Source organism: Gymnogyps californianus, unplaced genomic scaffold (genome assembly GCF_018139145.2).
Source record: "Gymnogyps californianus isolate 813 unplaced genomic scaffold, ASM1813914v2 HiC_scaffold_62, whole genome shotgun sequence".
In the NCBI taxonomy this organism is placed as follows: domain Eukaryota; kingdom Metazoa; phylum Chordata; class Aves; order Accipitriformes; family Cathartidae; genus Gymnogyps; species Gymnogyps californianus.
In genome coordinates this window covers 178698-188272 of record NW_026114455.1, presented here as the reverse complement: position 1 = coordinate 188272, position 9575 = coordinate 178698, and the positions used below count along the sequence as shown (strand labels likewise).

The 9575-nt window shown below is 49.1% G+C and overlaps 1 pseudogene; it reads left to right on the top strand.

Annotated features, from left to right (window-relative positions):
• The first annotated feature begins 8359 nt into the window (after positions 1-8359).
• On the top strand, positions 8360-9318 carry LOC127029019 (olfactory receptor 14A16-like; annotated as a pseudogene).
• The last annotated feature ends 257 nt before the right edge of the window (positions 9319-9575 follow it).

Below are 9575 nucleotides of genomic sequence, written 5' to 3'. Positions count from 1 at the left end.
GGCCTGCACACCAGCTGCCCAGCTTTGGCCTTGCATGGTGAGCACCCTATGGTCCCGCCTGTAGAAGCACTGCAGCGACAGAGCTGTGCCCTGCGGTCTCTGTGTATCCATTGGGGTCTGTCATTTAGAGGGCAATGGCATTATGCCACTGTACCCCATAAAATTTGGCCGGCATATAGACAGGCATGATATGAGCGAAGCACTAGTAGGTGTGGCCATTGCTTGATAGCAACGAAATAGAAGCGGGATCTATCCAGCTTCTCCAACCTTCACTGCTTCCAGCTGCGTTCAGATATGAAATGTAGATGTGCAATGTGCCAATATAAAAATGCCCAAGGGCATTGATATTAACGTGTCCAACGTTAGGGGAGATCACTCCCATCCCTGCCTTCACCTGCAATGGAGTCACATGTCATTTACCCTGCAGGGAGTGAAACAGGGGTGCGTCTGGATGTTGCAGCGTCTACTTGAAGATATTCCTGTAACGCAGACACACTGGGATGAGCGCAGATCAGGTTATTCAGAAGACAGGATTTTATTCACTTTGTCTCTTTGACTCCCTCTATGAATCGAGGGAGGTCATGACTTCCGCATGTGATTCGCTGTGAGTGCGAGGCAGGGAATGTTTTGTGGGGTCTGTGCTTGACCGAAAAAGATATTTTCCATTTGTCTAAGGTTACCCACTGTGGAAAGTGGACTTCAGTGGAGGTAACATGGGCTTACCATACACCTAAGGAGTGCGTTTTATTTTTCACTGAAATATGCCTGCCTGTGTTTTTATTTGTCAGCAATTAGGAAATACCTTTCTGTGTCTGCATGCAGCTCGTTCTCCAAGTAAAGCAAGTGGGAATTGGTGCCAATGGGCTGAAACACACAACTACAGACTTTCGTGCAGAAAGCTTAGTCCCTCAGCAGGGACACAGACTGCCCATGGCGTGTGTGACATAAAGGTTACTGATTTCCCTACATATTCAGACTCCATTAGGACATGCTTAGGATCAATCTCAAGTGGAGATCGCTGACATCATTTAATCTGTAAGTAGAAAAATGAAGAAAACTGGAAAAAGAAGAAAGCCTTTCTTAGTTTTATTTACTATTGAAATGTTTTCACTTTGGCTACACTCCTGAAATCTCTCTGATCAACCACATAAGAACTGAGGAATTAAGGAAAATTATGCCCAGGGACTTGACTTGTTAGGGTGTTTTGCATGTTAGTGAGCCCTCTGGTGCCAAGTTCCTGAACTGCAGATACTGAAAGTTTGAAGAAGCCTCTAGAGAAGTAAAAGTCAGAAGCAAACATTCAGATTTCTGAGGGTGTCAGCGGGCCTCACTGAGGGCCATCACTGAAGAGCCCATGGAGGGAACGACCAGACAAGGTGCCCATCCCTGGGGACTGGGGTCCTGGTTTTGGCTGGGATAGAGTTCATTTTCTTCCTAGTAGCTGGTACAGTGCTGTGTTTTGGATGTAGTGTGAGAATAAAGTTGATAACACGCTGATGTTTTAGTTGTTGCTAAGTAGCGCTTATCCCAAGTGAAGGATTTTTCAGTTCCCCATGCTCTGCCAGCAAGCAGGTGTGCAAGAAGCTGGGAGGGAGCAGGGCCAGGACAGCTGACCTGAACTAGCCAAAGGGCTATTCCATACCATAGAACGTCATGCCCAGTATATAAACTGGGGGAGTTGGCTGGGAGGGGTGGATCGCTGCTGGGGCATCGGTCAGCGGGTGGTGAGCAATTGCATTGCGCATCACTGTTTTTTATTTTTTTATTTTTATTTTTTTCTTTTTTTTGTTGTTGTATTCCTTTTCATTACAATTATTATATTATTATTATTATTAGTAGTAGTAGTATATTTTATTTTACTTTAATTATTAAACTGTTCTTATCTCAACCCACAATTTTTACTTTTTTTCGATTCTCCTCCCCATCCCACTGGGAGGGGGGAGGAATGAGCAAGCAGCTGCATGGTGCTTAGCTGCTGGCTGGGGTAAAACCATGACAGCTGGTGAAGCAGGAAGTCAGAGGCACTGGTTACAGGTGGAAAATCAAATGTGGAGGTGGCTCTCAAAGCCTTCAATGTGTTTTGCCAAGCAAGATGGCCAAGCCCTGACCCCCATCCCCTGCAAAGCGGGAACCTTTCTCTCACGGGATGCTCAGGGCTCTTCTGAGGGGCAGTGTGATGTGGGGGTGTGCGATGCTGAGGGGAGCACAGCACTAGGATACCTCCCATGCTCTATGGTGGTGAGGAAGCAACAAGACCCTGGGGTTGTAAGGAACTGGTGTCCTCTCCTGGGCCTCACTGGAGGAGACAACAGCCATAGCCGAGAGGACAAGGACCTCAGTTCTGTTGGGGGTGGGTCTGAGCTCCACCAAGTCCCTTGACCATCCCCACTAGGCTGTCCTACACTGTCCTATGCCTGTGCCTGTTCCCCTGCAGACTTTAACCACCCCCCTTCGTCCCCCACCTTACTCAGACCCCATGATGTCCCAAGCTTTACTGATGTCCTGCTGTCCTCATGGGCTGTTGCTTCAAACACAAAGCTGTAGGTTTTTTAGAATTTTCCAAGGCCTGTGAGTTCCCCACAACCCACCTAGCTTCTTTCAAATTCCTGCTAATGCTCCTCTACCACCCAAGATGTCACAGCCTCAGGCTTGTTTGAATCCTCACTCTGTTTGAACCCAGCGCTAAAATGCGCGTCCTCCTTCTTTTGCTGCCTCAAAATCCAAACTCAACCTCTTCCACTTCAGCATGACCACCCCGTGTCATTTCAGGTCTTCTTCCTGCCTTTAACACACTCCCTGCCATGCACACACTGCTCTCTCCCTGCACTCCCATGTGTCCCAAACCCCCTTCCCTCTTCCCCTGCAATAATGGGTCATCACTCCAGGAGGTTTGTGTCATCCTCCAGGCTCATGGATGTTTCCTGAGCTCCATCCAAGTGTGGGGAGTGACAGAGGGGAAGAGAGCAAGGTCAGCTCAGGAGGCATGACTGAGCACAGCCATCCCCAGCACTGGGCATTCCCGATCTCCTGGGTTGAGCCATGCACACAAGATGGAAACATCTCTATCATCCCTGATTTGCACAGAAGGGGCCTCCCTTCCTGCCATATGCCCAGGACAGACCTCTTCCACCCACAGATATCAACTGCTTTCCATTTCTGGGCTCAGACATGGTTGTAAGGATTTGTTAAGCCATCAGCCATCACCTTGTTTCTCTCTGACATCTCCCGGCTCTCTGTCTCAGACCTACACATGGTCAATCACTGCTTCTCAGGGCCACCCATACTTCAGAAGAGGCCTTGAGCTTCTTGGCTCTTCCTCATGCTTATTAACAATCTTGGTGGCTCCCTTCAGAGCTCATGGAGAGACTTCTTGTCTGTAGCAGGGCTTTTATGACCATCTCTTATGAAATGGTTGTCTTTTTATGATCTCCTGTGCAGAAAGAATAGCCACAGAAAAGCACCAAATACACCAAAATGGATGCCGAGTGGCATGCCAATAAGAACTGGGTGAGCTAGCCCCATGCCTGGGCAGTCTGTCCTGAGGAGGGGATTCAGCCTCTGCCACTGTCTGGAGAGGGAAATCAGCAGTGTCTGTGCCACCTGGGGACACAAAGGGTGACTTTGCAAGGCCACCCTTCATCTGAACCACCTTAGAAGTGTACTTGAGGATGGGGTATCACGCCTTACATTGCAAACATTGGATTCAACTGGCATTGCCCAGAGTGGCTAGCACAGATGGATGCAGACTGCTATGTTGCAGATATTTAGATTTAGGCAGATAAATGCTATTTTTTTATTTTTTTATTTTTTTTTTTAGCTATTGATCCTCTTAGGGAAATTACACAAACACCTGAAGGCTTTTTGACAGAAGCCCCAGCAGGTTTGCATCCCAAGAACCGGGATGCCAGAGGGAAAGGGAAGGATGGATGGTTTGGGCACCATCCTGGGCTCTGGGAAACTGAAGTGTGCTCCTCTCTCCCTGACACCCTGCCCTCCTCAGTGATGTGTGTGAGAACCCACAGCTGAATCAGGTAACTTAGGCCTAATTGCAGCCAGTGTTGTCCTGCCAGCTATTGATTTGAGCTTCCATTTCTGCCCAAACTATTTCAGTTGACACTACCTCCATCCTCCCTCTGACACGGCTACTGTGTGACACAAGTGCCCTGGCTCTCCAGGCAAATCGGGGCAAATGGGTTCCTCAACTGGACCTTCTCCCCTTGCTGGAAATGAGAAGGCTGCAGGCTCGAGCCAAGAGGCCCAAGAAACCCAGCTTCACATAGGGCCAACTAATGAAAACATGACGTAGCCTATGGGACTTTCTCTTTGCTGACAAAGAAATTGTGAATACAGATGATATGGCTTTACCTATTTTTTCCTCTCTCTTTTTAGCCCAGCTGTCAGCATTTCTGTGTTTGATCTGCTTTGCCACTTTGAAACAGTCTTTGAAAAACCATCCCAGCATCAGCATGGCTTATTTTTTTAACCCAAATGAATATGCAGCATTGAAGTGGGTTTCCATACACGGAGCAGCTTTGCACAATGTCTGCCCCAAGAGGGGAAATATCTCACCTTGCATTTGGAAACGGGTGAAACTGTGGGGATAAATGTGTTGTTTCAGACAATAAGAGAGAAGGTTGGTGAGATTTGGGTTACAGAGATTTGAGGTAGTTCTTTCAAGACCTGAGCCGGCAGAGCTTTGGAGCCAAAGAAAAATAAAGAAGCTCTCAGTGATATTTTGGAATCAGTGGCACCACCACTAAGAACAGTAAGAGGACAGTGCTATAAGGGAATTCCTTTTTGTTCTTGATGGTGATGAACTAATGCGTTTTAATTTCCTTCCTGACAGTCATTCTTACCTGTCAAAATAGCCATAATTTCTCAGTACTTTGCCTCTGGCATGAAGTTTTTAGAAGAGTGCTTTTTCCTCTCACTGCTAACTCTTTGTTATCATTTAAAGATTACAATTCTTAGACAGTACTGCCCTTAAACCGTCCCTGCTCCATATCTATAGGGTAGGCTGTTATTTTTGGAGAGTATTAGTAGAGTAAAAGAGAAGAACTTGAGGAGAGGGGAAAGAGGGGATGATAACATGGGATGGTAAAATAATGGGGGAGAGAAGAATCAGCGGAGTTTGAAAGTGAAGGCCCACGAGTGGAGACCCCAGTGTGATGTGCTTTGTATTCATGCACTGCCCTGCATCTGCGTGATAGAGAATGGACAGGGCTTGCTTCACTGCAGTGGTGGGATTCGGTTGCTGGCCCAGAGGCACTGATTCTGTCTGAGATGCCCTGGATGGTGCCTATAACACCACCAGTCTGAATGGGGTGAGGTCCCTGTATAGGACCTGTGCTGTCCAAGTCAGCTGCATGCAGTTGTGCTGGAAAGCCCTGGCATCTCACGTAGCACTACAGGCCTGCATTTGGACATTAAATTCAGATTCAGCTGCACTGAATTAGGTTAGGCAATGAAGGGATGCACATGAGAAAACTGCCATTATACTCAAAGGACATGTAGGAAACACAGCTAATGATGAAGAGAAAGAAAGACTTAGATCTTCCTAGGGCATATGACTCAACTGGTCAGATAAATATCTCTATAGGCTGCCGCGAACATACGGAGTAGGGAAACGTTCAGTCGTCCTAAATGTGGGCATCTGCTGTTGGCCAAAGGAAGACACCACCAGGCTCCAAGATGCTGCCCCCCGATGCTGTCCTGTCTCTCAGAGTTGCTCCATTAGAGCTTGCAGTTACTTGCACATATCTTGGACCACCTCTGGCACCTCAAATGTCATCAGGTATTTCTGTTTAAGGAGCTCACTGCTGGCCTCCATCGCCATTAATTAACAGGGGAGATGAGACAAGGAGCTCACATGCAGGTGCCTATTTTGTGCTCACCTGAATTGAGGAGAGAGGAATCCCATGTCTTGTGGGTTTGCGACAGCCGTGAGAGGGAGCTGAATCCCCTTCTAGGCCCAGGACTACAAATCTAGAGTGAGATGCCTGGATTGACTCAGCTGAATCTCTTCCTCAGCAGGGGTAAAGGAGATCCCTCCCTGTCACTGTCTGGGTGTCCTTTCTATGAATGGGACAAGGAAAGTTGAGTCTTATGCCCAAACTTTTTCCTGATAAGAGAAAGTACACTGGTAGAAAGAAGAGTCTTTCCCCAGGTGAGGGAAGGAACACCAGTGACTACTTCAGCCTGTTTCACCGCAGGTTCCCCTGGAGCCCCAGAGACACCTGGAGGGAGCCCAGAGGGGGCAGAGAAAGTGATGCCTTGGGCTGGTCCTCTGCTCCTGAGCTGGGCCGGGCTCCTGGGGTGGAGGGAGCTCCTAGCAAGTAGGCAGTGCTTGCGAGAGACAGCTCTGCCCAGGAGCGGCTCCTCTGCAAAGTGCAGCAGGGCTGAGGGTACTGCCTGCAGGCACCCAGGGGAAATGAGCGAGGCAGAGAGAGGTTAAAGGCAGTGTGGAGTGGGAAGACAACTGAGAGCTCAATGGTGCAGAGATCTTCACAGCCCTTGATACGGTAAGTCTCAGGCAGCAGGGCAATGCAGATGGAGTTGCCAGAGTGGTCTTCTAAAGCTGGCACATCTGACAGCTGATAGGATCTGGCAGGATGGCTCTCCTAGTTTCTCCAAAGTGGAGAAGCAAATGCTTTAGTGCAGGATATTTCTGAAGGGACTTCTCAAGAGGAAGGTCAATGCAGAGGCTACCTGAAGGGAAGGCACTTTCTGGAGTCTGTGCTTTCAGTTTCCTGCTCTGGAGCGGAGGCAGGTTGCATGGTAATGGAGATGTCAGGTTTGTACAGGAGACTGTGACTCCTAGAGCATTGCACTGAGAGATCAGTAGGTCAGTGATGGACCTCATAAAGTCCCTTCACCAACCTCAGCCTAGAGACAGAACCAACATCATATTTGTGGTATCATTATGTGGTATCATTATCTGAGCTGTTCTTCAGGACTTCCAAACACCAAGATGCCCTTAGACAATGTCCTTTCCCCAGGAGCTGTTGGCAGGGCAGAGTCAGCGGGTGGGATGGGGACTGTGAGAACAGACAGGGAGGAGATGTGGGGACAGAGAAACAGCTCCTGGCAGGGACAGCTGCAGGCAGCAGAGACATGGGCAGGGAGTGAGAGGGAACTGCTACCAGAAATGCCATCAGAGGAGGGATTCAGACACCTATTTATCAGCCCTCAAGGCCAGGAGATGCAGAGCATGAGCCACCTCTTCAGCAGCCAGATTTCCAGCAGAGTTGACTCCCTGGAGTGTCTGTCTGTCCTTCCGTGGCCTTGCCTCCCTCTGCAGTAGCATTGTGGTATTTCTCTTTGTGTCTCCACCTGCCTGTGCTGGTGTTGTTCTTTGAGGCTCTCTGGGAATGGGTGTTTCAGCTGCAGCTCTGACACTCACCTGTGGGTCCTGCCATGCAGATGTGTCCATGGGAGGAAGGTGCCCAAATCTCCTCCTAACCTGTGCGGCTCTGGACAATGCAGTCCATGGGGTGGGAAAAAGCTGATTGTCACTCCAGGACACCTCATCTTTAGGAATTCCAAAAGGACACAGCTCTCCATTGGAGTTCTTGTGGTACTGGGGCCCAGCGGAGAAGCCGTGGAGGTGTGAAAGCCACAGAAATGCTGCTGGGCGGCTGCCTGTGGGCAACTGCAATGAGCCTTCGGTGTCCTTGGCTGGAAGGGGAGTACAGAGACCGGGTGAGGGGTTTGGAGATCTCCCCTTTGAAATAGGGTTCCTCTGCTCTCAGCAGTGTCCAGTTTCTTCTCAGGGAATCATTTGAGTGCAATCATCCTCCAGCTCAAATAGGTGGCAGCACAGGGCAGCTGAGAACAGGACTAATGGACGGACTGGCTCTCGTCACTCTGCACTAAGGGACAGCCCATTTGCCTCTGAGGACCCCAAAGGTTTCACTCTGAGTGTAGCAAAAGTGCCAAGGATTTCTGACTTAAAAAACACTCCTCAGGTATGGTGGGGCAACTAGTAAAACAATAAATGAAACAACCCCCCCCAGCTCTGCTCTGCAGTCAGGTGAATTGGGAGTGACAATGCTGAGAAACTCTTTGATATCTTGAGTGGATTTAAGCTGAGATCATCCCATTTTCTGATTTAGATATTGCTGTAGGGCAGGACTGACGCCTCCAGAGCCCACAGCAGAGTCCCCTGCTCTGTTTGGCACGCTCAGCCAGCACCACCCAGAGATCACGAAAGGGACCTGCCAGAGGTCTTCCTGAAAAAGGAAAGGAAGTCTGGGGGGTTTCTATGAGAAATGAAATAGGTTTTGCTCACAGAAGTCTCTTGTAACTTGTCAATTGTCTTTCCCTCTATGGGCAGGTCCCCCATGCCCAGAGGCAGCTAATGTCCAACGGCAGCTCCATCACCGAGTTCCTCCTCCTGGCATTTGCAGACACGCGGGAGCTGCAGCTCTTGCACTTCTGGCTCTTCCTGGGCATCTACCTAGCTGCCCTCCTGGGCAACGGCCTCATCATCACCGCCATAGCCTGCGACCACCACCTCCACACCCCCATGTACTTCTTCCTCCTCAACCTCTCCCTCCTTGACCTTGGCTTCATCTCCACCACTCTTCCCAAATCCATGGCCATTCCCTCTGGGACACCAGGACCATTTCCTATTATGGATGTGCTTCTCAGGTTTTTTTCTTTTTCTTTTTGATCTCAGTGGAATTGCATCTTCTCACTGTTATGGCCTATGACCGCTACATTGCCATCTGCAAACCCCTGCACTACGGGACCCTCCTGGGCAGCAGAACCTGTGCCAACATGGCAGCAGCTGCCTGGGGCAGTGGGTTTCTCAATGCTGTGCTGCACACTGCCAATACATTTTCATTACCACTCTGCCAAGGCAATGCTGTGGACCAGTTCTTCTGTGAAATCCCCCAGATCCTCAAGCTCTGCTGCTCTAACTCCTACCGCAGGGAAGCTAGGCTTGTTATGGTTGGTGTCTGTTTAGCATTTGGGTGTTTTGTTTTCATTCTTTTCTCCTATGTGCAGATCTTCAGGGCTGTGCTGAGGATCCCCTCCGAGCAGGGACGGCACAAAGCCTTTTCCATGTGCCTCCCTCACCTGGCTGTGGTCTCCCTGTTTGTCAGCACTGGCATGTTTGCCTACTTGAAGCCACTCTCTGTCTCCTCCCCATCCTGGGATCTGGTGATGGCTGTTCTGTACTCAGAGGTGCCTCCAGCATTGAACCCCTTCATCTACAGCATGAGGAACAAGGAGCTCAAGGATGCCATTAGGAAAGTGATTTCCTGGATGTTTCTCAATAGTGATAAACTTCCTGCGACTCTCCACAAATGACTCCCAGGGTACGCTACTTTATTTATGCAGGCATGTACTTTATTTGTTTGCTTATCAGTATTGTTATCGTTATATGTATGGTTATCTGTGGTGATCAAGTTCCTGCGTAAATGCTTGGACTCATCTCACTTCTACTGAGTGACGTACCTGCTCTTTCCCACCTGGAGCCCATATAAGTCTGTCTAACACTGAGTCAGAGCTGAGTCTCTCATAGCATCAATGTAATAAAATGGGAACTTCCCAGTGCAGTTCCTCAA